The sequence below is a fragment of the Eumetopias jubatus genome, unplaced genomic scaffold (genome assembly GCF_037043125.1).
Source record: "Eumetopias jubatus isolate StellerSeaLion01/CBP00866 unplaced genomic scaffold, mEumJub1_p1.0 scaffold_14, whole genome shotgun sequence".
Classification (NCBI taxonomy): domain Eukaryota; kingdom Metazoa; phylum Chordata; class Mammalia; order Carnivora; family Otariidae; genus Eumetopias; species Eumetopias jubatus.
The window spans coordinates 59,258,728-59,285,461 of NW_028274820.1; the positions used below are offsets into that span (position 1 = coordinate 59,258,728).

Here is a 26,734-nt window from a genome sequence, read left to right on the forward strand (position 1 = left end):
CAGTGCCTAAGTTGGTAGGATCGTGGCCTTTAACTGAGAGAAGGTAGTCCGCCAACAAAAAATAAGGAAGACGGGGTGGTGGATAGATGGATGAGAAGTCTAAATCCCTTTATCTTACAAATAGGTAATCAGGCTCAAAAGTTTTCTTTATTCATTGTTTGGCAGGGGTGCGTAAGAGAGGTATTTTGAAAAAAACATGTTACGGTAATGGTCAGGAGTGGTTATTTTTATTCATGTTAATCTGTCCTCATACTATTCAAAAAAGATTATGATTGTAAGATCAGAAGTCAAAATCCAAATTATGTGCAGTTTTGTTTAAGTTTTTGGCTCATATCCCTTATTGATGAGTGAGAAAAGCCATCTTCTGTACATTATATCTACCATGACAATGTTTCTCAAGAAGGCAGGACCATTTATGTAAATTTAAAGATAATGGGTTTTTAATGTGGGCACCCGGGTGGCTCAGTTAGGCATCTGCCTTCAGCTGAGGTCATGATCCCGGGATCCTGGGATCGAACCCCGAGTTCGATCTGCCCAGTGGGGAGTCTGCTTCTCCATCTATGCTCTCTCTCAAATAAATAAATCAAGTCTTTTTTAAAAAAAGAGTTTTTGATGTAATGTTCTGTATAGTATCGGCTAGTTATAATTTCTGAACACTGGGTCCAGGCCACGTCCATTTTTACTGCCTGTGGATTTTGCAATCTTCCCAGGGGATGGAGGAAGAACTCAGTGTTCTTTTGAGCTAGGGTACTGGAGGTGGCTTTCCTTAATATTTCTACTAAGGGTAGGTTGGAGATGGAAGAGATTAGAAAAGAGGTTCAAATTATAATAACAGTTATAATAAAATTATAATAATAAATATATTTATTACCCAGCACAGTTCCAAGAACTTTACCTGCATTATTAAAAAAATTTTTTTTGAAGTATTTTACCTTTTTTTCTAAAGCAATCTCTACACTCAACAAGGGGCTCAAACTCATGACCCCAAGACCAAGAGTTACATGCTCTACTAACTGGGCCAGTGAGGCGCCCCATACCTAGATTATTTCACTTAACGGCCACAACAACCCTAGGTGGCTGGTGCTATTCTTACTATACTTTTTCTTTTCTTTTTAAGATTTCATTTGTTTATTTCAGACAGAGGCAGCGAGAGAGGGAACACAAGCAGGGGGACTGGGAGAGGGAGAAGCAGGCTTCCCGCAGAGCAGGGAGCCCAATGTGGGGCTCGATGCGGGGCTCGATGCGGGGCTCGATCCCAGGACCCTGGGATCATGACCTGAGTCGAAGGCAGACGCTTAACGACTGAGCCACTCAGGCGCCCCTCTTACCATCCTTTTTCATATGGGAAAATGAGGCACAAAAGTTTAAGTTATTTTCCCCAAATCATATAATGAAAGGTGGTAAAGCTAGGGTTTAAACTCAGTTAACTGGATACCAGCAGCCACTGTCAGGCAGGATTTGGCAGTTAAAAGAATCTCTTCTTAAAAGCAATTTTATGGTGATTTTCTCAGCTGGCTAGGATTTCTTAAGCACCAGAAAGTCCTAGTTTTTTACCTGCCCACCGATGGTATAGCAAAGTCAGAACCTAAAAAGGTGGTGGTCACTTAGCTCCATTCCCTGGATTCAGGCTGCACATTACAATTTTCAAGCCTGTAACGCCATCCAGCTGCGAAACCCATGGAGTGGATTAAAATACTCCATTATTGCTTCATTCTATTCTGAATTCTTTTCATATTCTTCCTCTCTGTTAGGGTCATAATTCTAACAGATATTTAAACGACTTCCTATAGACTCTCCAAAGGTTTTTTGCTACTCTGTCTACAGCTGTAAGGTTGTGCTTTGACAATAATACATTCAGAAAGATTTTAATTTTCCAGAATCTCTTGGGATCTTAGACATACGCTTTATTTTGTTTTCCAGTCAATGCTTTTCTTTGTGGAGCGAAGGAACAAGAATTTAAAAAATACACTTTAATTTGATTTTCAAAAGCGATCATGTTTACAGTTACTTGTGTAATATGACTTGCGTGCGATTTTAGAAATTAAATAGCAATGTTAAAAACAAGACAACAGGCCCCAAATGGAGTCAGTTATGCTAAGCCCCACATCACCAAACTGAGACTTCCTTAGTTTTAGTGTCTCCCAGAAATGGAATCTTAAACCAGTCAATCAGGAATAACCTGGTCCGCACTGGCTAGGGAATCTGCCTGATAGGCCCCGGCTAAACCCTAAAGGAAAATAACCTGACCGCAACCAACCCGCTTTTTGTTCCTATAACTTGTCCTGCTTCCTTCTGCCTATAAACTCTTCCATATTGTACAGTTCCTCAGAGCTTTCTATCTGCTAGTTGGGATGCCTCCAGATTCGTGTATCGGTGAATAAAGCCAATAAGATCTTTAAATTTACTGTTAATTTTTTTTTTTTTTTTTACACCAGAGCTTCAAGATCCAGAGCTGCACGTTCAGCACCCAAGACGTTAAGACACTACTTTGTAGATTTAGAAGTTTTGTTAGGCAAAGTCAGTAGGTGTGGAGGATAGATAGGCACATTTTCAGATGGGCCTGGAATGGCCCTGAATGATAATCTGCAGCCGGCTGTCTAATGGGAAAATTTGTGCTTGAAAAATGAAGTATAAGGCTACGTTATTATTCTGGCCCGTAGGCATCCAGGAGCTGTTTAAGTGATTCTTGGGGTTTTCCATGCAAACAGGTGGGTCACACTCAGGCCAACGTGCCATTTGGGAAATGGTTTCCTGATTCAGGCCCCTTGGCAGATCTCATTTCTTTTCCCTAGAAGTTTTATTACGAAAAAATTCAAATATACAGCAAAGTTGAAAGACCTTTACAGTAAACACCCCATATGTCCACCACCTAGATTCTACCATTAACATTCAACCTTCCTTGTTGGTCACGTTATCTATCCATCTCTCTCCCGGTTCATCAATCCTCCCCCTCACTAAGGGGGCGGGATTAGCAAACTGCAGGTGGCTTTCAAGTGGTGATTCCAGAGGATGCCCCTTGCATACCTTCAGTTTTAGTGTGCCGGCAAGCGCCGGTATTCCCTCCCGATTTGGCGGACGCAGAAGGCGGAATCGGGGCTCCGCCGCGCCCCCCGGCGGCTGCACTGCCCGCCGCAGCCCAGCGGGCCGAGGGTGCGCCTCATCTTCCTCGGGCAGGAGGGCGGGGCTTGCGGGCGGCGCGGAGCCGTACCTGGACTGGGTGGTGCGGCGGCAGGCGGCGGCGGCGGCGGCGGCGGTCGGGGCGGCGGAAGCGGGAGGCCGGGCGGCCCCACGAGGTCTGCGGGCGCTGAGCGCGGGCGCGGGGCCGCTACGTGCGCGGGGCGCGCGGGGCTGCGCTCGGGTGCGCTCTTGGGCGCTCGCCGCCGCCGCCGCCGTGCCTTTGAGTCAGCAAACTCCGCCGCCTGCCAGCCCGCCGGCTTGGCCCTGCCCGGAGGAGCCGTCCGTAAGTGACAGGAGCCCTGCGGGGAGGCCTGCCCGCGCACCGCCCGGGTGGGGGCCGCGGCCGAGGGCTGCCCTTTTCTTTCCAGAGGGCCCGCTGCCCCCAGGTGCCGCTGCCTGCGGGCTGGGAAGAGCTTGGGTCTCCCGGGATTGAAGCCGGGGAGCTGCCACCTTCCCAGCCGGGATGTGCAGGGGAGGAAGAAGGGGTCGGCCCGTTTGCCAGGGGAGGGCATGGGGAGTATTACGTCCCGATCCAGGGGTTCACGGCTAAAAAGACACCCCGGGGAGAGGGTGGGGCGGAGGTGGAACCCTGGATGCCAGAAAAAGTGGTGTGGCACCTTACACCAGGCCGGCTTTGGGTGGGTATTTTTTTTTTTTCTTTTAACCCATGAAAGGGGTAGCTTTGAGTTTAGAAACTGGGAAGGGTAGGCAGGGGTTTTCGTGGGATTGCGGGATCGAGGGAAGAGGCCCGAGAGAAAATCCATGTTGACTGATGATGATGATGACCAGGTTTGGTGCCTCGGGAAAGCAACAGCCTGTTTTTCAGTTCTGATGCATTATACTTCTGTGAGATTGCACGGGTTGTTGAGGGGAATGGTCACGGGGACGCAGGCAGCTGTCCTGCTTGAGGGGAAGGGCGTCTATTTCTGCGAGACACGTTTACTTGTAAGAGTGATGGAATTAGAAATTTAGAGCAGGAACGAGGCTTTCACGTGATCTCCTTCTAAGGACGGGGAAACTAAGGCCCGGGGAGGGGAGCCCTTCAGCCAGATGGAAGCAGAAACAGGTCTAGATTCCAGGGGGCTTCTGACTCCCATCCTCGGGGCGGGGGGCGGGCTTGGAATGGCGACCTCGCGGTCCTCCCCTGGGGCTGAGCGCCGCCGCGGGGTGAGGTGGACGCGGGAGAGAGCCAGCGAGGACCGACCTCAGCCCCAGAAGCGGGGTACCAGTTACGTGGGGGAGGGCTCCTGCCGCTTCGGGCCGTCGCTTCCAGGGGTGGCTATCCCTCAGGCCTCTTTGGTGGCTATCCCTCAGGCCTCTTTTGTTCTAAGCAATGGTAGATTGAAGATCGACCCCTGGGCATGTTTTGGATAAAGGTACACAAAATACATTTAGTAGTCAGTATATGAAGATGTGAAGCAACGTGATTAGCACCGACTTCTATTGAACTGATCATCCTGTTTCTTCCGGTGGCCCGTTTCGCAAGTTCTCAGTGCCCACTGTACCGTTTCAATGGGGAGGAAATTGGTGTCGAAAGAGTGGGGACCTGCGCCTCACCAAGGGGTCTCTTGATTGGCACTCCACTTCTCTCTCCGCCACTGTGGGTTGTGCTGGGAACTTCCTCTTCTTTTACTTAGGGGAAGGCCTCCTGGAGCTTGAGATCCCAAAAAATAGATATAAACTGTCATTCTTTTCTAAATAAAAATGTGTTAATTAAAGACTCTCGTTTGTGTTCTAGACCGCAGTTTTTTACGTGGCTTTGGAGCACTCTTGATATCTTTTTTCAGCCTTAGGGTCTCTACTTTCATTTTAAAGGGTTCACTTTGTTAGTTAAGCTATTATGGGAAATGGCTTCTTTTTTCCTCTTTCGGTGTCATTGCTGTGGTTTAGCAACGCTTGTGAAAGGCTTAGAACTGGTAGAGACAGGGTTCCAGCCTCTGTAGTCTTTCATTTCTAAGAGTGGCAAAGAGGGGCTTTTTGCCAAAGTCCGGGTTGACCCCCATGGAGAATACCCCAAATTTTAGACTGTTATCACCCACCTCTTTCTCTTGGTAAGGTAGTAGGTATGAGTCAGCATTTCTGCTCTCTTAGCCCTGTTCAAATAAGAGATAGTACAGGGTAGTGCTCACAGATTCTGGTTTCAGACTCATCACAGTTGAAGTCTTGACACAGTCATTTGCTAGCTGAGGTACTATCAGCAGGGCACGATAACTTATCCTTTATTCGGAAATTAAAAAAAAAAGGTAGTGATAATCCTTCCCCCCAGAATTGTTAATAGCAACAGCTGACATTTATTGAGCTCTTACTATGTGGTAGGCATTGTGAGAGTTTTTATGTGACAATCTCATTAATCCCCACCACAAACTGATGAAGCAGATCCTATTTACATCTGGGAAAACTAAGGCATCAAGGTATTTAAGACTTCCCTAAACTTCACAGCTCATAATTTTAACCACTCAGTAAATGTGTTCCACCTTTCTAGAGTAGCTGATAATCATTTAGGGCTTACTGTAGGCCAGGCCCTGCTTCAAATACCCTATGTATATTATTAACAGTCCTTGAGATTGGTACTATTTCTACTCCCTTACCCTCCTTTTTTTGTTATAGATGAAGAAACTGTCACAGAGCCCAGGGCAGACAACCAGTAGATGATGGAGCCAAGACTTGAACTGGGCAGCCTGGCTCTGGAATGGGAGGTCTCACCCAGTCCCCTGTGAATGTAGGGAAAGGGCTGAGCCAGGCCTCAATCAAGGGCAAGTCTTATTGGCACTTTCATTTATTTTTCCCTAAATAACTACTCCCTACTCCTAGGATCTGCAGGGGAGATGCTCTTAGTTCTGCAAGTGATTCAACTTAGCTTAAGGTTTTGTGATTCTGTGTATATTTGTTGTATTCTCTGTTATTTTTAATAGCTTGTGGTAGGTCTCTGTGATCTTGATCCTAGGAATACAAAGATAGGCTTTAGGGGATCTGTGAACCCCCTGAAAATGTCTGATTTTATACTCATGTGCAAAGGTGCATTATTCTGGGGGAGAGAATCTATAGCTTACTTCCGATTTTTAAAGGGTCACCTGTGGTGGAAAGCAAAGTTAGAAATGCCCATTCTGTTCCAATAATCTCATTTTACAAATGAGGCAGCGGAGGCCCAGTGGAGAGGCAGAATAACTTAATCTGAACTACACAGCTCATTAGAAGTAGAAAGGGGGCTAAAACTCAGGTTCCCTGGTCTCCTCTTCTTTCCATCACATTCCCTTATCTCCCTTTGGAATAAGTGGTGCCAGGTGAATAAATTATGAGATGCCAAAAGACTCCCTCCTCTCCTATAAGGCTGCCACAGTGTTTGAGGCCAGCAAAGCTTCCTGGAAGTGCCTCTTAAAATAGAGCATCCTTTGGCATGTCACATTATTAACTGAACCACTTTACTGTGATTCAGAATGGGCATCGGCAACTCTGTAAAGGTATGAGCCAGGAGCATAAAAATTGAGGAGAAGATGGAGAGAGATTCAGAGCATGCATTGGTTGAGTCACAAAGAGGCCATGCGGGCCTCTTGGCAGAATTGTAGCGTTAAAACGTTTTTGCTGAGAGGTTTGTAAATTCAAAATTCCATGAAGTCTGAGATTTCTGTGTAGTGTGTGTCACTAGGAAGTAAGGCCACCTCCTGGCCAAAGGCTGATGCTCCAATGACTAAGCAAGACTAAAAGGTCATGAGATCTTTTTTTTTTTTTTAAAGATTTTATTTATTTATTTGACAGAGAGAGAGAGAGACAGCGAGAGGGAACACAAGCAGGGGGACTAGGGGAAGGAGAAGCAGGGTTCACAGGGCTCGATCCCAGGACCCTGGGATGATCCGAGCCGAAGGCAGACGCCTAACGACTGAGCCACCTAGGCGCCCCAACGTCATGAGATCTTTATGAGTTTAAGCCAGCCCTGTAACTTCCTTTAATTTTTACAAACTGATAAAGTTTACCTGGAAAAGTAGCTGTGTACTGATAGGCAATACATTTTGAAATGTATTGTTCAGCCAGATTTCAAAATATATCCCGTAGGTCCAGGGATGGGGAGTCCAGAAATGGTTCTGTTGTGAAGACGGGAACTGAAGGTAAAGTCTTCAGTAAAGTCTGTTGAGACGGTTGCCTCACACCATTCATAAAAACACATTCCATTTAGAGTAAAGATTAAATGTCAAAACCAAATTATAGATATCAAAATATATACATAGATGGCTTTTAAAAATAACTTTGGAGTTATTTATTTATTGGAGTTTGCCAACTTTAATAAAACTCAGAAACCATGAAGGAAAATATTGATTTAACTTTATGAAACATTACACTTCTGTAAGAAAAAAGATGTCATGAAGTTGAAAGGCAGATGACAAATTAGTAAAGCAAATAGTTGCAAAATATATAACAGGAATGGAGTCTTAGAAATCAATAGAAAAAAAAACAATAGAAATATGGGCAAAGGCTATTAGTAGGTAATTCACATGTGTATATAAAAATGTTTAACTTTATTAATGACCAGATCAGTGATCTGTTCCCTTGCATGTTCTTCCACTGCCCCACTGACCCCTCCAGTTGGTAGCTCCTCGGCCCATCCTGGGTCCTCTTTTGTTTCTCCACGCTTTCTCCTGAGATGTTTTTGTGCGTACGAATTATCTGGGAAACTTGTTAAAGCAGATTTCTGTGCCTTTCTTCCAAATAGTCTAATTCAGTAGGTCTGGAATAAGACCTGGGAATCTGTATCTTGATTCGCACATGATCCAGGTGCAATGACAAACACTGGACCAGCGGTTTTATTCATTTCTGTGACTTCAAACCATCAATTCCTGGATGCTGATGTCTGGCTCTCTTGGGAGCTCCAGGATTATGTAGTTCACATTGAATCTGACTCCTTGGATGTGTCTCAGACATTTTAATTAATTTGCCCAACACTATTGATCATTCCCTCCCCAGTTTTGTAGGGCCGAACACCTAGGCAATTTGGGGGCCCTCTTTAAGAAAAAGAACACAGCATTGTGAATGCAAAATGCAGTACAGGACCACGGAGGTGTCTGTGTAGACTGTGGCCTCGGAAGCTGGAGCTTCTTTAACTTCTTGGTCATTCCTCCTCTGCTCCCCACTCTCATCCTCCTCCCTTGCCCATCTGAAGAAATTATTACTGCCATCTGCCTGTTTGTCCAGGCTAGCACCCTGGAGCCATTTCTCCATCCCACCCCCCCCCAAGCCAGCTCAAGGTCTTGGCTGATTTTCCCATCTGTCTGCTCTGCTCCCTGCCCCAGCTCCCCCTTAATCAGCTTCTGACCCCGTCTCTCGTTCCACTCTGCTCCCCTCCAATCCAATTTCCCATATCAGCCAGAGTAATCTTTTTTTTTTTAAGATTTTATTTATTTGAGAGGGAGAGAGACACAGCACGAGCAGGGGGAGGGGCAGAGGGAGAGGGAGAAGCAGGCTTCCTACTGAGAGGAGAGCCCTATGTGGGGCTCTATCCCAGGACTGTGGGATCATGACCTGAGTCCAAGGCAGACGCTTAAGGGACTGAACCACCCAGGCGCCCCCAGAGTAATCTTTTTTTTTTTTAAAGATTTATTTATTTATTTATTTATTTGAGAGAGAGAGAGCGAGGGAAGGGGCAGAGGGAGAGAATATCCAAGCAGACTCCTGCTGAGCATGGAGCCGGAGGAACCATGAGATCATGACCTGAGCCGAATCCAAGAGTTGGATGCTTAACGGACTGAGCCACCCAGGCGCCCCCAGAGTAATCTTTTTTAGAACATACACTGGAACCTGTCATCCCCTTGATTTGCCAGCCCCACAGTGTGGACTGGATGGTCCCTGCAAATGGCCGAAACCGGTGGCAGGGCCCTGAGTGTGGGGTGGATGGCAGAGGGTTGGGGTGGGGGTCACACTATACGAGCTTGACCTTTTGGAGACTGGTTTCAAAGAAGTGGGGGTGCATCTGGAGAGGCACACCCACCTTGTCCACTACTGCTTGTTTGGTTCTGTCCCAGTTTACCACCTTTCACTGAGAGAACCTGGGTGCCAGGTGAAACCTGTGGAGTGCAAGCGAAATGGGGTGGATGTCCCTTCATGCTTTGCTTTTGGATGCGTTCCTGTGGTGTTTTGATGTTAGGTAGTAAAATCAGACTGTTTAACTAGTTTTGGGGAGGAAAGGCACATTCTCTTTTAAGCCAGGTGGCATCGGGGTCCTCCTGTTCCTTAGAGAACTAATAAACCTTGGTGAGAACCCACAAGCCCATGGCCTGGGGAATTCCAGATCCTCCCAGGGTTTCTGCTAATTCCCTAGGGTGCGAGTGGGAGAGGGCTCCCCTGCTCTCTCGGTTTTACCTTCGTGTCAGCCCTGACATACTGGTGAAGGAATCTGTGCTACCATTCAGTGAACTTACCTAGGTTAGGGAGAAGTCGGCCCGTGCGGCTCCTGACCTACCCTCTCTCTGCCTCTGAGCCCTGTCCCTCCCTCCTCACTTTCGTCTGAGCTGCAGGCTTTTCCCTCTATGACTATGGCTACTCCCCAGTTCCTTCCTCAAACTTACAGACCCAAACAGTTCAAAGTGTAGGCGCTTTGTGTGTTAGGAACCTGTGCTCCTTAGGACTTAGAAATACAAACACGCAAAGAAGAGTTTTCTATTACCTGATAATTTTCTTCCCTTACTGACATAGCAGCTGTCCTTATTGTAAAGTGGCATTTGGAAGAGCTGGAGAGAAAGGAAAAAAGGGGAGAAGACAGTTGTCCTTGCAGCAGCTCTGGGTTCCCAGCTGGGTTGGGGGGTGGTATTATCATAGCTCTGGGTTCTGGTATCTCAGAGCAGGAGGCAGAACCTTTTTATCAGCCACCTATGGATGAACAGACCCCGAGAATCTGGCCTCCTTCTGCTTGAACACACATGAAAATTCCTATGCCAGGTAATCAGTGCAGTGATTTACAAGAAGGTGCAGACCGGATGCTGGTTTTTTCTAGTCAGCTCATTTCCCTGACAGCTGAGAAACCTTGAAAAACTGTGACCTCTGTTTTGAGAACTTTGCTAAACCAAGTCTGTAAACAAACACGTGTCAAACGCCCTTGGATTACAGTCAGCGCTTTGGCAAATAATTTAAGGAATAATAACTTTGGTATTTTACTTACTTATTTACTTTCTTACTTACTTTATTCATTCATTCATTCATTCATTCAAGATTCATTTATGTTTATTATTTATAAATCATAAGAGATTTTTTTTCACTTATTAAGGGTATTTCACCCACTTTAAAAAGAACTTTCTATCTGGCTTATCTTCACCGTCTTGGATCAAGGTCAGGCGTTGGACATCCCTGGGGGAATGATTTGCTGCAGGCAATGGCCAAGAGTTTCAGAGCATAGAGATCTAAAATTTTCTGCTTCTGAAAATACTACTATTCCATCTGACAAAACAGATACTTGAAGAGAACATTTTTTTTTTTAAAGGAGCAAGTGCTTTGTGATCCCGAGGAAGAGACCTCAGCATTTTTACCTCCAAGGTCTTGGAAAAATCTAGGATGGCTGGTAGTGAACAGTGACAGTGGCTGACACAGCAAGCCCTAGGCACACACCTCCACGTTTGCTCTTTGCAACAGATCCACAAAGTAGGCAGGTGTCCCCCTTTTTACAGGTGAGGAAACCGAGGCACAAAAAGGTTAAATACTGTCCTTTGGCAAAGGGCAGAGTGGAAATTCACAGCCAGGCTGCTTGGTGCTGGACAGCTTCTCTGCTTTCCGGTTCGCTGGGCCTTCCGGCTCCTCTTAGGGGGAATCAAAGGTAAAATCTCCCTTTTCGGTTGGCCCTCACCTTACTTGCCAGTCCTTCATATCTGGACTGATGTAACTTCGGGCAGATTTGAACTTGACCAGTAGATCACAATTCCCGATGTCGCTCTTCTCAAAAGCAACCAAGTTTCTCACAAGTGAACAAACCTAAGTAGCACTTCTTTGTGACAGAGGCGGCCAGCTCGGTGGGACGCTTGTTATTTCCAGTGTGTTGCAATGCTTTTCCTTTCTGAAAGGGAATCTGTCACTTGGTTTGGAAGAGGAACATGTAATGCTCACTTTTGTCTCGAATTTGCCTACCCGTCCCCTGTTCTTCTCTCAGTCCCAACTGTTCTCCAAGTGCCTGAAGGTGGTTTTGTGTGGATATCCTACATCGTCTCAGCATGTTCCCACCTGACCTCATCTTTCTCGCTCAGCTCTGAAAACAGGCGTCCCCTTTCCAACTGCTTTCTGCCGGTGACCAGTCTTTTTCCAGTCACCTGCCTGCTGAGTCATCCTTGACTCCCTTTTCCCCATCATGCTCTTGTCCAAGTTTTTCTCATTATGTACGTATTTTTAAGTAGACTTTTTTTATTTTACATTTTTAAATTTTATTATGTTATGTTAATAACCATACATTACATCATTAGTTTGTGATGTAGTGTTCCATGATTCATTGTTTGTGCATAACACCCAGTGCTCCACGCAGAACGTGCCCTCTTTAATACCCATCACCAGGCTAAGCCATCGCCCCACTCCCTCCCCTCTAGAACCCTCAGTTTGTTTTTCAGAGTCCATCGTCTCTCATGGTTCGTCTCCCCCTCCGATTTCCCCCCTTCATTTTTCCCTTCCTACTATCTTTTTTTTTAACATATAATGTATTATTTGTTTCTGTGATTCAACAGTCTTGCACAATTCACAGCGCTCACCATAGCACATACCCTCCCCAATGTCTATCACCCAGCCACCCCATCCCTCCCACCCCCCCCACTCCAGCAACCCTCAGTTTTTTTCCTGAGATTAAGAATTCCTCATATCAGTGAGGTCATATGATACTTGTCTTTCTCTGATTGACTTATTTCGCTCAGCATAATACCCTCCAGTTCCATCCATGTCGTTGCAAATGGCAAGATTTCATTCCTTTTGATGGCTGCAGAATATTCCTGTGTGTGTGTGTGTGTGTGTGTGTGTGTGTGTGTGTGTATATATACCACATCTTCTTTATGCATTCATCTGTCGATGGACATCTTGGCTCTTTCCATAGTTTGGCTATTGTGGACATTGCTGCTATAAACATCAGGGTGCACCATACCCCTTCAGACCACTATACCCTTTGTATCACCCTTTGTATCTTTGGGGTAAATACTCAGTAGTGCAATTGCTGGGTCATAGGGCAGCTCTATTTTCAACTTTTTGAGGAACTCCATACTGTTTTCCTTTTTTTTTTTTTTTTAAGAGCAGTTTTAGGTTCACAGCAGACATGGGGGAGAGCGCAGAGAGATGCTATATACTGCCAGCCTTCCCTCCCCCATCATCCCCCAAAGTCCACACTTTACATCAAGGTTCACTCACCGCGCTGTACACCCTATGGGTTTTGACAAGGGTCTGACATGTGTCCACTATTCTAGTGGCCTATAGAATAGTTTCACTGCCCCCAACACCCTCTGTGTCCTGCTTCTTGTTACTTTCAAGTAGTTTTCCATCCCCCCCGCTGCTCACCTTGGGTCCGTGATCTCTCCCACAGGCCAGAGCATCCTAGCAACCCCCTGGTGAGGTCCCCAGCCTATAATTTCTCTCCCTGTCAGTCCATCCTCCACCCCATCCCCAGATGAGTCACTGCCATCATGTCATGGAAACTCACTCATCCCTGCCTTCCAGCAGGACTGTTCAAATTCCTCCTCTTATCCTTCAGGGGACTTTCCCATCCTAGATGCCCATAGGAAGCCTTCTAGACTTATTTCCTTGCAATATTCTACCAACATAGCTCCTCCACTCCTGGGGCGCTGGATCTCTAGATCTCCAAAAGTGGTACTGCTTCTTAATCACCTGGTCCTGTTTTCTGTGCTTGTCCTAATGCAAGTGTCAAGGCCTCATCAAGCCCCACCTTGTCCATGAAGCCTCTCCCTCTCCATTCTTGCCGGTAGCCTTGTTATCAGTGCTGTCTTTTTTTTCCCCACATACAGTGAGCTTTGCATGACGAGTGAACTGTTTCATATCTGTGTCTGGGCATCTTTAGGTCATAGAACTCAGAGAGTGTAACTTAACCATTAAAAAAAAAAAAAAATGCTCCTCACCAAGACCAGACCTAGAATGTCACACAGTAGGTGCTCAGTGATTACTTATTGAACTGAATTGTCATTGTCTCCTATTCTTAGAGGGTCCTTTAGAGCCCCTGACACTAAAGAGGTCTCTCATGGGAGGGTCCTACCCTTCTCTCAGTATTACTCCTTTCTGAGGATGAGAAAGGCATGTCTAGATGTTCGGCTGCTGACTCTCCCAGGCTCAGATACAGATAGAACTCTGCCCCCACCTCACCTCCCTAAAGCATTTGAGACATTAATAACTCATTTTATTGGTTGCTATCTTTCATGCATTTATTTCTAAGGATGTAGCACGGATGCCATGCTGGGCATAGGGGGTCCCTGTGGTAAGGAGGGCGGCTAGTTACCTGGCTTCCGATCCTGGCTCCTTCACTTCCTTAGCCACATGACCCTGGGCACGGTCTCCTTATTTGTAAAATTGAAGTACAAGTATCTCGAGGATTAGATGAGATAATTCACGTTACAGGCCCCTCACAGTGTCTGGCACATAGTTAGCAATCTGCTGTTTTTACTTTGATTACTATTTCTGATTATTAGTGGCATAACTAATGTTACTTCCCATTCTCATCCTTCACCATCCAGTGGAGGTAGGTCAGGAGGAAAGATAGAAAACAATAGAGGAAGACGTGTGGTCTTGAAGACATTCCCCTCTGGGCTGTTGCTGGCTAGAAGCTTTCTTTTCTCCCAAGGTGAGTGACGAACAGAGGGCTGGCAGGGGAGGTAGGCCCCCTGTTCTTCTGCCCCGCCTCCCAGCCCATGTGGTTGTGCTGCTTTGAAACTTGATGGTGATGCAGATGTGGAGAAAATTAGTTGGGACTAATTCAATCAAATTTAATTGACCCAATATGTATTGGGCACTTACTATATGGCAGGCACTCTGCTAAGTGCTTGGGTTATAAAGCGTGAATGATTTGGACAAGGTCCCTGCCCTCATGGGACCTTTGAGAGGACAGATAATAAACAACAATCTATAGATTAATAGATAAAATAATACAGACTGTGATAAATCCTAAGGAGAAAATAAAAAGGCAGAGCATTACTGGGGGAGTTTGCTTTAGTGGGTGGTCAGGGGAGGCCCCTCCGAGGAGGTGGCATTTATTTATTTATTATTACTTTTTTTAAAGATTTTATTTATTTATTTGAGAGAGTAAGAGAGAAAGAGAGAGAGAGAGCATGAGCAGGGGAAGGAGCAGAGGGAGAAGGAGAAGCAGACTCCCTGCTGCAGGGAGCCTGATGCGGGGCTCGATCCTGGGACTCCAGAATCATGACCTGAGCTGAAGGCAGATGCTTAACCGACTGAGCCACCCAGGTGCCCTAGGAGGTGGCATTTAAACCAAGACCTGCAGGATGGGAAGGAGCCACCATGGTCGGTTGGGTGGGAAGGTGGGAGGGGCCATCAGAGAAAATAAGAGGCCTGAGGTGGGAGTTTCAGAACTGACCTATATGGCAATTAGTCACCATGAGTGTGCAGAGGAGTTGAGACAAGGTGTTGGTTGGAGAACCAGAGGAGTGTGCTTTGTAGGGGTTGTACAAATATAGACCATGTCCTCTGAAACAGTGGTTTTCAAAAAGTTTCTTTCATCAATACATTTGAGGGGGCGTGCAGTGACCTTCTGGGGTGGGACTGTTGAGGGGTTGGTGATGGAGAATGCTGTGGTATGTGAGATTTGAAAAGAACCCTCCATGATTTGGATACACCTCACTTTCTCCCCTTCCTCAAAATAAGCCCTGCTCATCCTGATCCACTCTGAAGCCATGGAATCTTGGGAACTTTTATTTTATTTATTTATTTATTAAGATTTTATTTATTTGAGAGAGAGACCGCACAAGCAGGCATTAGGAACAGAGGGAGAGGGAGAAGCAGACTCCTTGCTGAGCAGGGAGCCCTGCATGGGGCTCGATCCCAGGACCCTGAGATCATCATGACCTGAGCTGAAGGCAGACACTTAACCGACTGAGCCACCCAGGCGCCCCTCTTGGGAACTTTTACATCTCTGAATTTTCAATTAAATTTGTGAGGTCATATAGGCACACTGTAGAACATGGAATTCTGTCAATTGGTGAGAACATTGGCATGGGCATTTGAGGATGAGTCACTGTTTAATTGGATCACTGTGTGACCCACTTAAATACTGTTCTTTGAATAGAAAAGTTATTATTCGCTTTCTTTTGAAATTATTTAGAAATGACTTTGGAGATGTCCTTTAAGATTTTAATGCATGTGGATGTTGTCCTTTTGTTAAGAGAAGAGGTACAGGGGAGAGGAGAGCAGTTTCCGGCATTTAGGAGCCCTCGGTTTGAGTCTGGACCACATGGTGTGGCTTTCGGTGGTCATTTATCCTCTCTGGGTATTGGTATTCTCTTCTGTAAAATGAGACAGATAAGTTGATTGCCTCACCAACTGTCATGGGACAGTGCTTTCTAAACTGCAGAACGTTAGAAAATAAAAGTTACTTTAAAAACCTTAAATTCCATGTGTGTGCATTATGGCTAATAGCATTTATGGCCAGGATGTAATTCATGACCATAGAAAATAACTTTTCACTGCTTATAGATGTTTGGTTTCTGGAATAATCCAAAGGAGAATATTTTTATAACTTTGCAGTAGGAATGGGCTTTCTAAGTATGGTACAAAATTAGAAGCCATAAGGAAATGTTTGATAGAATTCATTACCTAAAAACAGTTGGCATAGCAGAACCCCCATGAGCAAAGTAAAAGATTACAAATCAGAAAAACATATTTGCATTTTATATCATGTATTAAGGATTATTTTTCCTAATATGTAAAAAACTCCTACGAATCAATAAGGAAAAGAACAAACATACCATAGGAAAATGGTCAAAGGATATGAAGAAACAATCCATAGAAAATAATTTAGTGGCTCCTAAACACATAAAAAATGCTTGACCTCACATGTAATTTTTAAAATTCTGATTAGATTGCCCTGAAATATTAACACATTTCACCTATCTGGGATTGACAAAGATAAAAACATTTTGCACTTGATCTTAGCCAAAAGGCCGAGAAGCGATAAAGATAACATTTTGAAAACCATCCATGTTAGGGAGTTAATGGGAAAACAAAACTCACACATACATGTGTGGTGAATGTGTATTAGTTTCCTATAGGGGCCACATGGCCAGTATCTGTCAGAGTTAATAATTCACATGGTCTGGCTTGACTCAGAAATTCCACTTAAAGAAATTTGTCCTTGAGATAAAGTCACAGGATTCACTGTTTACGTGGCAAGAGTGTCTATCCGTGGGAGCTGGTGAACATGAGTTACGTTACATTTGCACAGCAGAGGAGGACACGGCCACTAAAAGAGAACAGGGATGCTCTGTGGACAGCTGTGGAGCAGTCTACATGGTTAAGTAAAGAGCGAGGTGTAGAAAGGGCCGTAAGTGAGTCTACCATTTACAGGAAGGGAAGGGGGGAATAATAAATATGTGTATGTGTTTGCATATGCGTAAAATAGCTCTGTAAGGATACTAAAAAATGACTAAGAGGAGAAAGAGGGAGAGTTTTTATTATTATAGAATAATATATTTTGTATTTTTTACATTTTGAAATAAGTGTTATATTTTAAGAATTAATAAATATTAAATATGAAACAAAAAATAGAAAATAAAACAGTTGTTGAGATAGGGACTGAACCTACCTATAGGTTCATTAGCATTGTGTTTGATCCCCAGATTATTACACATCTTTATGTGTCCACCAGTATCACAGTTTGGGGCTATGAAAAGGGGAGACATTCTTTCAAAGAGCTATTGGCCATTTTGGGCACACAAGACTGATGTACACTACAATCAGAGGCCAGTGGAAGGATCATATAATCAAGCATTCAGGAGCTGGTGCAGCTGAAGTCTGATGGGGATTCAGTTCAGTTCTATATTGGTCAGGGGAGCACTGTGTTCAAGACATTCATACAAAGATTGTGGTAGAGTAATGGCCCCAAAGATGTCCATGTTCGAATCCCCAGAACCTGTGAATGTTTCCTTGCATTCGAGGATGGATGTGATTAAGTTAAGGGTCTCGAGATGAGATTATCCTGGGTTTTCTAGGTGGGCCCAGTCTAATCACATGGGTCCTTAAAAGCAGAGAACCTTTCTGGCTGTGGTCAGAGGGAGATGTGCCCACAGAAGAAGAGTCAGAGAGATGATATGTGGCTGGTTTGGAAGATGGAGAAAGGGGTCAGGAGCCAGGGAATGCTAGCAGCCTCTAGAAGCTGGAAAAGGCAAGGGAACAATCTCTTCTTTAGAGCCCCCAGCCTGGCAGATGCCTTGATTTTAGCCAAGAGAGATTGGTGTTGGATTTCTGAGCTACAGAGCTGCACGATAATAAATCTGTGTTGTTTTAAGCCACAAAATTGATGACAATTTGTTACAGCAGCTATAGGATATGAATACAAAGATGATGTAGAAATAACCCCGAAGCCTTGCTCTCCTAGGTTTTTTAATTTAGGAGGGAAGCGATGACAAGAATCTAATCAATAATCATGCCATGCCAATGTGGAAAGTGGCATGAAGATTTGCAAGGAGCTGTCCATGAAGGGGCTGGGGAAGGCTTGGGGAGGAGGGGCTGGCTGGGTTGTGCCATGAGAGGCAGTGCAGCTTGCTGGTTGGGAAGAAGGACTCTGGTGCTGACTGTGGCTTGAATCTTGTCGCTGCCTCTTCCTAGCTTATGGGGCCTGGAGAAAGTCAATCTCTCTGTGCCTCAGTTTTCTAATCTGTAAAGTGGGGATACTAATAATGCCTCTTCAAAGGGCTGTTGTGCAGAGTCAGTATGTTAGTGTGTGTCAGGTGCCTGGAGTGGTTCCTGGCCATTCCAAGGGCGTGGGAGTGTTTGCTGTTGGTATTTTGCCCTAATGGATGGGTAAGGCAAAGGCAGGCAGAGGGCAGTGGTGGAGCATCTGGGGACAGCATGCCCACCGCTCTCAGTCGAGTGGTGGGAGCCCCGGTGGGGAGAAGGAGTGGAAAGCCTGTTTAGGAGCATGGAACCAGATGATGGTGGCCTGGGGACCTGGCCTACAGAGCATCCACTTAGTGCCCTGGAGGATTCAGCAGGTAGGCTGACAATGAGTAGAGCAAGGGTGCTGATCAGATTTCTTTAAGTGGGGAGGCGGGTTTGGTTTCTGAGCCTGAACTCCAGAGTCTTCTTCCCACTTCCCTTGTCTTTTCTGTCTCCTCACAATGAGCGGCCTGACCTCTAACCAAGATGATCATCTTCATTACCCTCGGTGCTCCCTCTGCCACCCTGCAGGATTGGGATTCAGGAGCCACCATCTAGGATCTTATCAGTACTAGATAATCAGGGTTCAGGGTCTCTAGAGAACACTCTGGTATCGATAGTTGGCTCTTCTGTGTGGATACTCATAGTCACCTACTTCTTCAAAGCCAGCTTTCAGCCTCTTCTGTGTCCCCATAGATCGAGGAGCAGAAACCTGACCTATGTGGCTTCAGCAGCTCCCCACAGGCTAATGGCTGGGCCTATCCCCGTTGTCTTTCAGAAGTCAGCTCCCTTCTGGCCATTTGGGGTCTGTGTCCTCTCAACATGTAGAGCTGGTTCTTGAGCAGATGAACCACCAGAACCTTCGGAGTTCTTGGAGAGAATGATCCTGAGGTGGGGCATTGGAAGCAGAAATGGGAATCTGAATTTTCCAGACCAGCTGCCTGGTCCCTGTGTGTTCCCCCTCTGCTTTTTGGAAATGCCTCTTTCCTCACAGCTCAGATTCCTCCTGCAGACTCTGTGATGCCCAGGGCCTCTCAGGGAGCTGTCTCTGAAATAGGGGGTCCTCAGTGCATCCTTCCTTCCCATTCCCCGAGAACTCCATGCTCTTGACCCATCTCATCCTTCTGCCCCTCCTTCTCACTTTCACTTTCACCCCCTAAAAATTTAGATGTTAGAGTGTCAGTCTTTCAAGGCCTCTTCTCTCCTACATTATCTGAGAAGTGAACTTGTGCAAAGGGACAGGTAGGTGCTAATGAGTGTATTTATTATGATCATGTGAGGAAACGCCCAGACCTGTCTGTCCTTGGACAAGTCATCGCCTCCATTAGGTGTCTCTTCTTACCTGAGAAACAGAGACCATAGTACTTTCCCCGCTTCACTGGGTTGTTGTGACTAGGATATCACTCATTCATGTATTCGTTCACTCATCCGTTTCGTAGTCCTCGAGTACCTACATGGTGGCTGGTGTAAACTAGTGATAAAACTGGCACAGTGCCCCCCCTGCTCTCGGGGAGACAGATCCCAAACAAGAGACAGTAGCATGTGTGTTGACAGCATATGGGTACGAGGTAATGTCTGTGACAGGGCCAGGTCGTCATTGTACATGGTGGCCTTCGGGTGAGCCGGACAGAGGCCTTCTGGTGAAGCAGCAGTCTGGGCTCCCGGTCTCCTGGGTTTCTGGGTGGTGGGTGGGGAAACATCTGCAAGTGCTTTGCTTTTCCTTTCTCTACCCCACAGTGGAGGTTCTCTTTTCCTCTGCCGGGGCTCTCAGCTGGCATCTGGGTGGTGTTTGGACGGGCGCCTGGCCTTTCCTGTCACTGCCTTCTCAGAACGAGGCCAGGAGGAATGGTCCTCCTGACAGGGGAGCGCGCGAGGTGTGTTCCCTGGACACAGGGCTGCCTCCTTCCCAGTCCTGTGGGAAGCAAATGATGGAAGCTTTGGTCCCTCTTGACTTTATTATAGTTGCCAGGAGGAGTAACTGGAGATTTAGGACCATTGTGATAAAGCAGTTTGAGTTGCTTACAATTATATTCTGAGGAAGCTCAAGGTGCTCATGGTTTGCACGTAGGGCTGGCTGTGGGTCACTTCATTCAAAGTGGAGGCTAGTTCTTAAGAATGTAGTTCTGAAAACTTTCACGTGAGGGCTCATGCAGGGCCCTTGAGATCATGACCGTAGCTTCACAACCCTTCTTCTTCCTGAGGGAACAGGCTTGGAGTGACTCCACCCGCAGGTGGTAGCCGACTTGGGAAACAGAACCTCTTTTTCTTTTATACACGGTGCTGCCTCTTGCAAAAGGGCCAAGGGTTTATATGAAGAAGATACATGAAGCACACATAGGAATCAAGATTTAGAAGTTAACTGGGAAAAGGAGGAAGATGCTAGTTGTGTGTGTGTGTGTGTGTGTGTGTGTGTGTGTGTGTGTGTGTGTGTACGTTCACAGAAGAGGCATAAAGGGACATCTTTGCAACATTTTGGGAATCCTGCAGTTTCTCTTTCTCAGTCCTTCCTGTGGGCTAACTAGAATACCACTTAGCAGATATATGATCATTTAAAAAATTTTTTTCTTATTGTAGTAAGAACACTTAATATGAGATCTACCCTCTTACCAGCTTTTTTTTCTTTTTTCTTTTTTTTCTTTTAAGTAGGCTCCACGGCCAGCATGGAGCCCAACGCAGGGCTTGAACTCATAACCTGGAGCTCAAGACCTGGGCTGGGATCAAGAGTCAGATGCTTAACTGACTGAGCCACCCAGGCGCCCCTTAACAAGTTTTTAAGTATGCGGTGTGGTATTGTTACCAATGAGTACCATATTGAACAGCAGCTATCTAGATTGGTTCTTCTAGCAGATACTTGATCGTGTTAGAACCTGTAAGCTGATGTCTTTCCTCCCCAAGGCTATTGTTTCACTCACCTGCAGTACTTTTCTTGGCTAAGAGGTTGCATAGCTGGGTTCTCCAGGATTGTTCTTCCCGGCCGGGGAGACCTGCCGTATCTGTGACGCTCTGAAAAGAATATTCAGAGGAATTCTATACCTATAAAGATTGCATGTTAAAAAAGGGTTAGATTGTGTAGGGCTTTCATGAATTTGGGGCTCTACCAAATCAGTGTGGTTAAGTTTGTTTTTTTCCCCTATCCTGAGCATTTGTGTAACAAGACCCCCTCTCCAGATTATCTCCACCTCCTCTCTCCTCTCAGAGCCCAGTGTTCACCTGTGGTATAAAAATAAAAAACAAAAAACAAAAATAAATAAATAAAATAAAATAAAAAACATTGCAAAGTTGTAGCTGTCATCAGACTGCTAATCAGACCCTGAGCCCTTTAAAAACCCAATTTTTTGACAGGTAGCAAATGCAGTTTTCTTTTTAAAAAAGTTACTCCTTTTTTGTCTTGTTGGACTAAAATCGCTTGCTGTGGATATGTTTTCAAAATATAGTCCTTTCTCAAATACTATCTTTTTTGTTTGTTTTTGTTTTTTTTTAAGTTGGCCCCATGCCCAACATGGGGCTTGAACTAATGACCTTGGGATCAAGAGTTGGATGAAGCTCTGCTGACTGAGCCAGCCAGGCACCCCAAAATATAGTCCATTCTCATGAAGGACTCAATGCTTTTACTGTTTTACATTTTAATATTCTGAGTGACTATAACATGGGATGGTGCTAGGGCTTGCTTAAAAGATTTTGCTTAGGGTCGCCTGGCTGGCTCAGTCATTCAAGCATGTCTCTTGATGTCGGGGTTGTGAGTTCAAGCCCCACATTGGCAGTAGAAATTACTTAAAAATCTTAAAAAAAAAATTCAGGGGCGCTTGACTGACTCAGTTGGTGGAGCATGCAACTCTTGATCTCGGGGTTGTGAGTTTGGGCCCCACGCTGGGCCAAAAAGACAAAAAGATTTTACTCTGAAACCCTTGGAATTTTCCTTGTGACAGTGACTTGTGAAGAAGTGCTGAGATTTAATAACTATTTTTTGTTGTGAATATAGTTTCCTTTATTTCCAGTTGCTTTCAGTTTTGTAGCTGAGTGTTAAGAAAATAGCCTGTGAACGTCATGTGATTCTGCTTCAAGTGTTTTGAGAAAACAGATATTCAAGGAAGGGACTTAGAAAGCAGATTAAAATAGCAGGAAAAAGAATCAGAACAGCAAGGGTGGGGGGCGCCTCGCTGGCTCAGACGGTGGAGCATGCGACTCTTGATCTTGAGGTTGTGAGTTCAAGCCACACACTGGGTGTAGAGATTACTTAAAAATAAAATCTTTAGAAAAAATTATTTAATTAAAAAAAAGAATCAAAGTAGAAATAAGCCATATGTAGTGGAAAGAATCAGAAACATGATTCCCTCATCAGAGGGAATCAGAAACATGATTTATTATGAGTGATGTATTGATTGGGTGGATGAAGTGTCCAGCTCTTGTACTGCCATCTTTCAGATGGGAAGATGATACTGTGTCTCACCACTGGGAGGTTTTGTGTTTAAGGTCCTCTTCCAGTTCTGCCAAGATTGTTACCTTGTCCCTGAGAATGGGCAGGTAGCGTTGTGGTGGCCACACATGGATGTCCACTGGGCTACCTGTGCATGGTGCAGTGCCCAAGTGGCTGGCTGATTTCTGAGTACTGTTTATTTTTTATTTATATTTATATTTATTTTTATTATATTTATGTTCATGCAATTGGTGCAAATGTGTATGGAGAACCCGTTATGTGCCTGGTACTGTGGTAAGAGGTCAGATCCTAAGTAAACAAGCACAGTGAGGACCTGAGCTGTCTCTGAGCTTACAGTTTAGTGGGGAGACAGACATTAATTCAGTATTGACGCAAGTAAGGGTAAAAATATCAATGTGACCAGAACTACAGAGGAAGATGATGGTGCAAAGGAAGTGTAACTAGGGGGGTTTGAATTTGCTGGAGGGAGTTAGGGAAGCTCCTCTGGGTTAGTGAGATGGGGACCAAGATCGGAGAAGTGAGCAGAGGTTAACTAGACAGGTGGGTTTGAATTCCAGCATTGCTCTTGGACGAATTGGTGACCTTGTGATGACCTTGAGTAAGCTACTTCACCTCTCAAAGCTTTAGTGTCTTCATCTATAAAATGGGTGGTTGTGGGAATCCAGTGAGGCAGTACACATAATATACTCTGCACAATGCCGGCACATAGCTGTCACTCCGAAATAGTAGCTGTTTTTATTATTGTCCCTGTTTTCTGTTCATTTGGAAACTTTGAAAAGATACTTGTTAAAATTTTTTTTTCCCCTGGTTAGCAAGAGCCACTAAATATCTGAGGATACTTAACTTGGAAAATGGAAGTCTAAGGGGAGATTTATTGATGGTCTTCAACGAGGCCAAGTGTCCTTGGCATCTAGGACGTGGGGCAGGCTCATACAAAGCCGTACTGCTGTGAAGTCAAATTCAGAATGGGGCTGCCTTGGAAGCAACTGTAATGTGCTGAGACTTTAAGACCCAGTATTGTTAGATCACATCTCCTACATTTCTATTTCTCATGGCAGTCAATCTTGAGTAGCCAGGCTAATGCTTATTTTCTGTACCAATACCATATTGTGTTTGCCCAGTGATTTTTGCTACAGTGTAGTTTTGCATGGATATTTTTTATAGCTAAAGGTGTAGTGGTTCCTGTGCATCCTTTGAGAATGGCAAGTTTTGCTTTTCTCTCTCTGCTCTGGGACATATACATACATACACAGGTATATGTATACAGTCCAGCTTTTTACTGCAACAATAATTTTTTGCATCTTTCATTGTTCTTAGATTTTGAAGGAAAAGGTACCAAAGATTCAGCCAGTGGTCACACTTAATTTTTATTGCACACTTGGTAAGTGCTTTAAGTACATTACATTATCTGATTTAATCCTCATCCTACGAAACAGGCACTATTAAGAATCCTATATTCCCCCTGCAAGAAAACGGAGGACCAGAGAAGTTAGGTCACTTGTCCAAGTTCACACAGCCATGAGTTGCATAGTTGGGATTTGAACCCAGATGTGAATGGCTCCAAATCTGAGCTCTAAACACTTCCATGCCTTTTGAGCTAGTTATCGAAGATTATCAAACCACTGTGTCAGCAGGATAGATACATGTCAGAAGATTGATTAGACTTACCCAGTCAGGAGAAAGGCTTATGAAAAATGTCCATGGCCTCTGAAGGGCATGGGGAAGCTTGTTGAATTTACATTTATCCACTAAGTCAGTGGAAGTGGATATTGCAGTGATGTCCTTCTGGATTAGTTTCCTGATCATTATAAGCCTTGGTTTTACAGTACGGCTCTTAAGGAGCACTAGTGTATATTAACCAAAAATTAAAGATGCGGATGAGTATTAGGAGTTTATACTTAAAATAACATTTTTGCTTCTTCCTCCTTCTGACCCTCTCTGTATCACAATTCCTGTGTTAATAGCTTTTGTGTCTTCAGGTCAACCATGATTTGCTGCCTTAAAACTCTTTGGGAACTGCTTCCCATCCATTCAGATGCAAGGGAAGGATGAATTCGATGTAAATAATGTATTCAAAAGTGGGTGTAGACAATATGGGTGGAGTTGGAAAGACATATCCAGGGGACCTTTGGCCAACGATGCTGCTGGCTGTCAGTGCCTGATACTGCCACCGACTTTGATGGGGCCTGTCTGGGCCGGGCTGAACTGGCTTCCAGACCCCCGCTGCATTTGCTCCAAGGTTCCTGTTTTATTTGTCTGCTAATGTGAATCCTGCCTCAAAAATTAAGTGTGGTTTTTGATGGATCAGAACTGGATACAAATACAGCCTGATGTGTTGGCCAGGGGAGGGAGAAATGTCAAAACACTGCTGGGGGGAGGAAGGGTAGTGGTCTCTTCCCCAGGCTTCGTTTCCTTTCCTAGTAATTGGCTTTTCCTGATTCAGCAGAGGAGGAATAAAGATGTCTGGGGGCTCCAGTTTATTTTACATATTTGTATATGCTCTGTGTATTTACGCATTTATTTTTATCTGTATTTTCAAATCACAAAAGTAATGTACTTTAAAAAATAAGAGTTGTTGGTAATCCAGGAGTGTCTAAAGCAGAAAAAAGGAAGTGCCCCCCGCCATACACTTCAGTTGCATTCACTTTGGCACACATGTTCTGGAATCTTTTTCAGTGCATATAAATGTATACACATGTATGTTGTTAAAAAACAAAATTCAACTGGTCAGCATCCCATCTAGCAAGTAGAGAGATGCTCTCAGGAACTGTACAAAGTAGAAGGTTTTTATAGGAAGGAGGATGGGACAGGGAAGTTATCAGCAAAAAAAAAAAAAAAACAAACAAAATCTTCAGGCAAGGTTGTTTTCCCTTGGGAAGAGTAGGGGGTATGACCATGAAGATTACCTCACCTTCCTTTTGGTGGGGGGAGTGAGGGCCCATGTGACAGATTATCTTATTGGTGCTGACCGGAAAATTCCTGACTGACCCATAAAGACTTCATTTCTGAGGGAGATTCAAACCGCATTTAGGTTAGGTATGAAGCCCTGGTTTGGTGGCGTGGTCTAGCATACTTGACTCCATTTTGGGCCTTTCATTTTCTTTTGGACAATGTACATACTCCAACAATGGAATCACACCACATATTGTTCTGCAAGTTGTTCCCACTTTGTGCATCATGGATAGTACTTCTTCTGCCCGCCCCCCCCCCTTTTGAACAACTGCAAGGTATTCCACGAATGTGTCTTACTTTAATTGTTCCCTTACTAGTGGGCGTTCAGGTTGTCTCAGTTTCTCTAGTTATAAACATGGCCGCAGGTGAGCAGCCTCATAGATGTGGCTTTGCACCTGGGTGCTCATCTTTCTTAGGGATCCCTTCTTAGAAGTGGGGACGCTGGGTTGAAGGAGGTGTGAGTTCTAGACTTCGGAGTCAGTAAGCCTGTATTCAGGTCAGGCTCGAGGTGTGAGCACTGCTCTGACTCACATAGAGTTGCGTCTTATGTGACCATGAGGCAGGCAGAGCAGTATCCAGCCCAGAGCCATGGGACAGAGCTAGTTAATGGACAAGATGATTTTCCCAGCGAGCTTACCCTTTTCAAATGTATGAAGGTAACAATTTAGCCGTGTTGAAATCTTGACTTTTGCTTCAATCCAGATGTATTCCCGGAGAACTTGAATCTGTCAAGTCTGCTCCTAGAACAAAGCCAGTCTGGGTTTTCTTTCCCACTCCCCAACCACCTGCATCTGTTTGCCCTTCTAGTATTTTGTTAATCTTTGGACTTGAAATAGCTGACAAGATCACAAGATTAGTGTTGTCTGAAAAACACTCCCTCTGGCTTTAATTTGGTCAGTTTTGTGAGGTCTTGCCCCTGAGTCCTTTCCTAGCCAGACTCCCCGGGCCAAGGCTCCTTTCCAGGTGGACCTCAGACCCATGAGGTCACGGATCCAGCAGTGACAGCTGGTCCAGGTTATGCCGGGGCAGGGAATGAATCACGTACCGGGAGTAATAAGTGAGGCCAGCTGAGCGCTGGGCACCCTAGTGACTTCGCTGTCCTCTACTTCTCTGTGTTCAGCAACAACTTACGTTAAGGGGCTGAATAAGGGGCTGAACAAGTCACTTTAATTGTTTACTTGTAACTTACCAGATTTACATGGGGCTCTGACGAGGCTTAGGGCAGAGGTTATTTCTGTCTGATGCATTGCTCACGTCACTCTGCTTTATCTCCCATCTTCTCCCTGCTTGGCACCCCCATGGCAGAGGGCACTGGGTGATCTGATCCTGCCCCTTTCC

General features: G+C 45.1%; 1 protein-coding gene and 1 non-coding gene across 3 annotated transcripts in view; one reads left to right on the plus strand and one right to left on the minus strand.

Moving 5' to 3' along the window:
- The first annotated feature begins 3,367 nt into the window (after positions 1–3,367).
- The window catches only part of SNX10 (sorting nexin 10), a 66,924-nt gene continuing 43,557 nt past the window's right edge, over positions 3,368–26,734 (plus strand). The window contains exons 1-2 of one of the 2 annotated variants that reach the window (XM_028119267.2): positions 3,371–3,460; positions 13,857–13,963. The gene's annotated coding sequence lies outside the window, so the exon portion shown is untranslated. Of the gene's footprint in view, positions 3,461–13,856; positions 13,964–26,734 lie in introns of both variants that reach the window. The other variant, XM_028119266.2, reaches the window with a different exon arrangement.
- Positions 16,120–16,307, minus strand: LOC114221253 (U2 spliceosomal RNA). Its single transcript, XR_003611712.1, has one exon. It is a non-coding gene; the product is annotated as a U2 spliceosomal RNA (small nuclear RNA).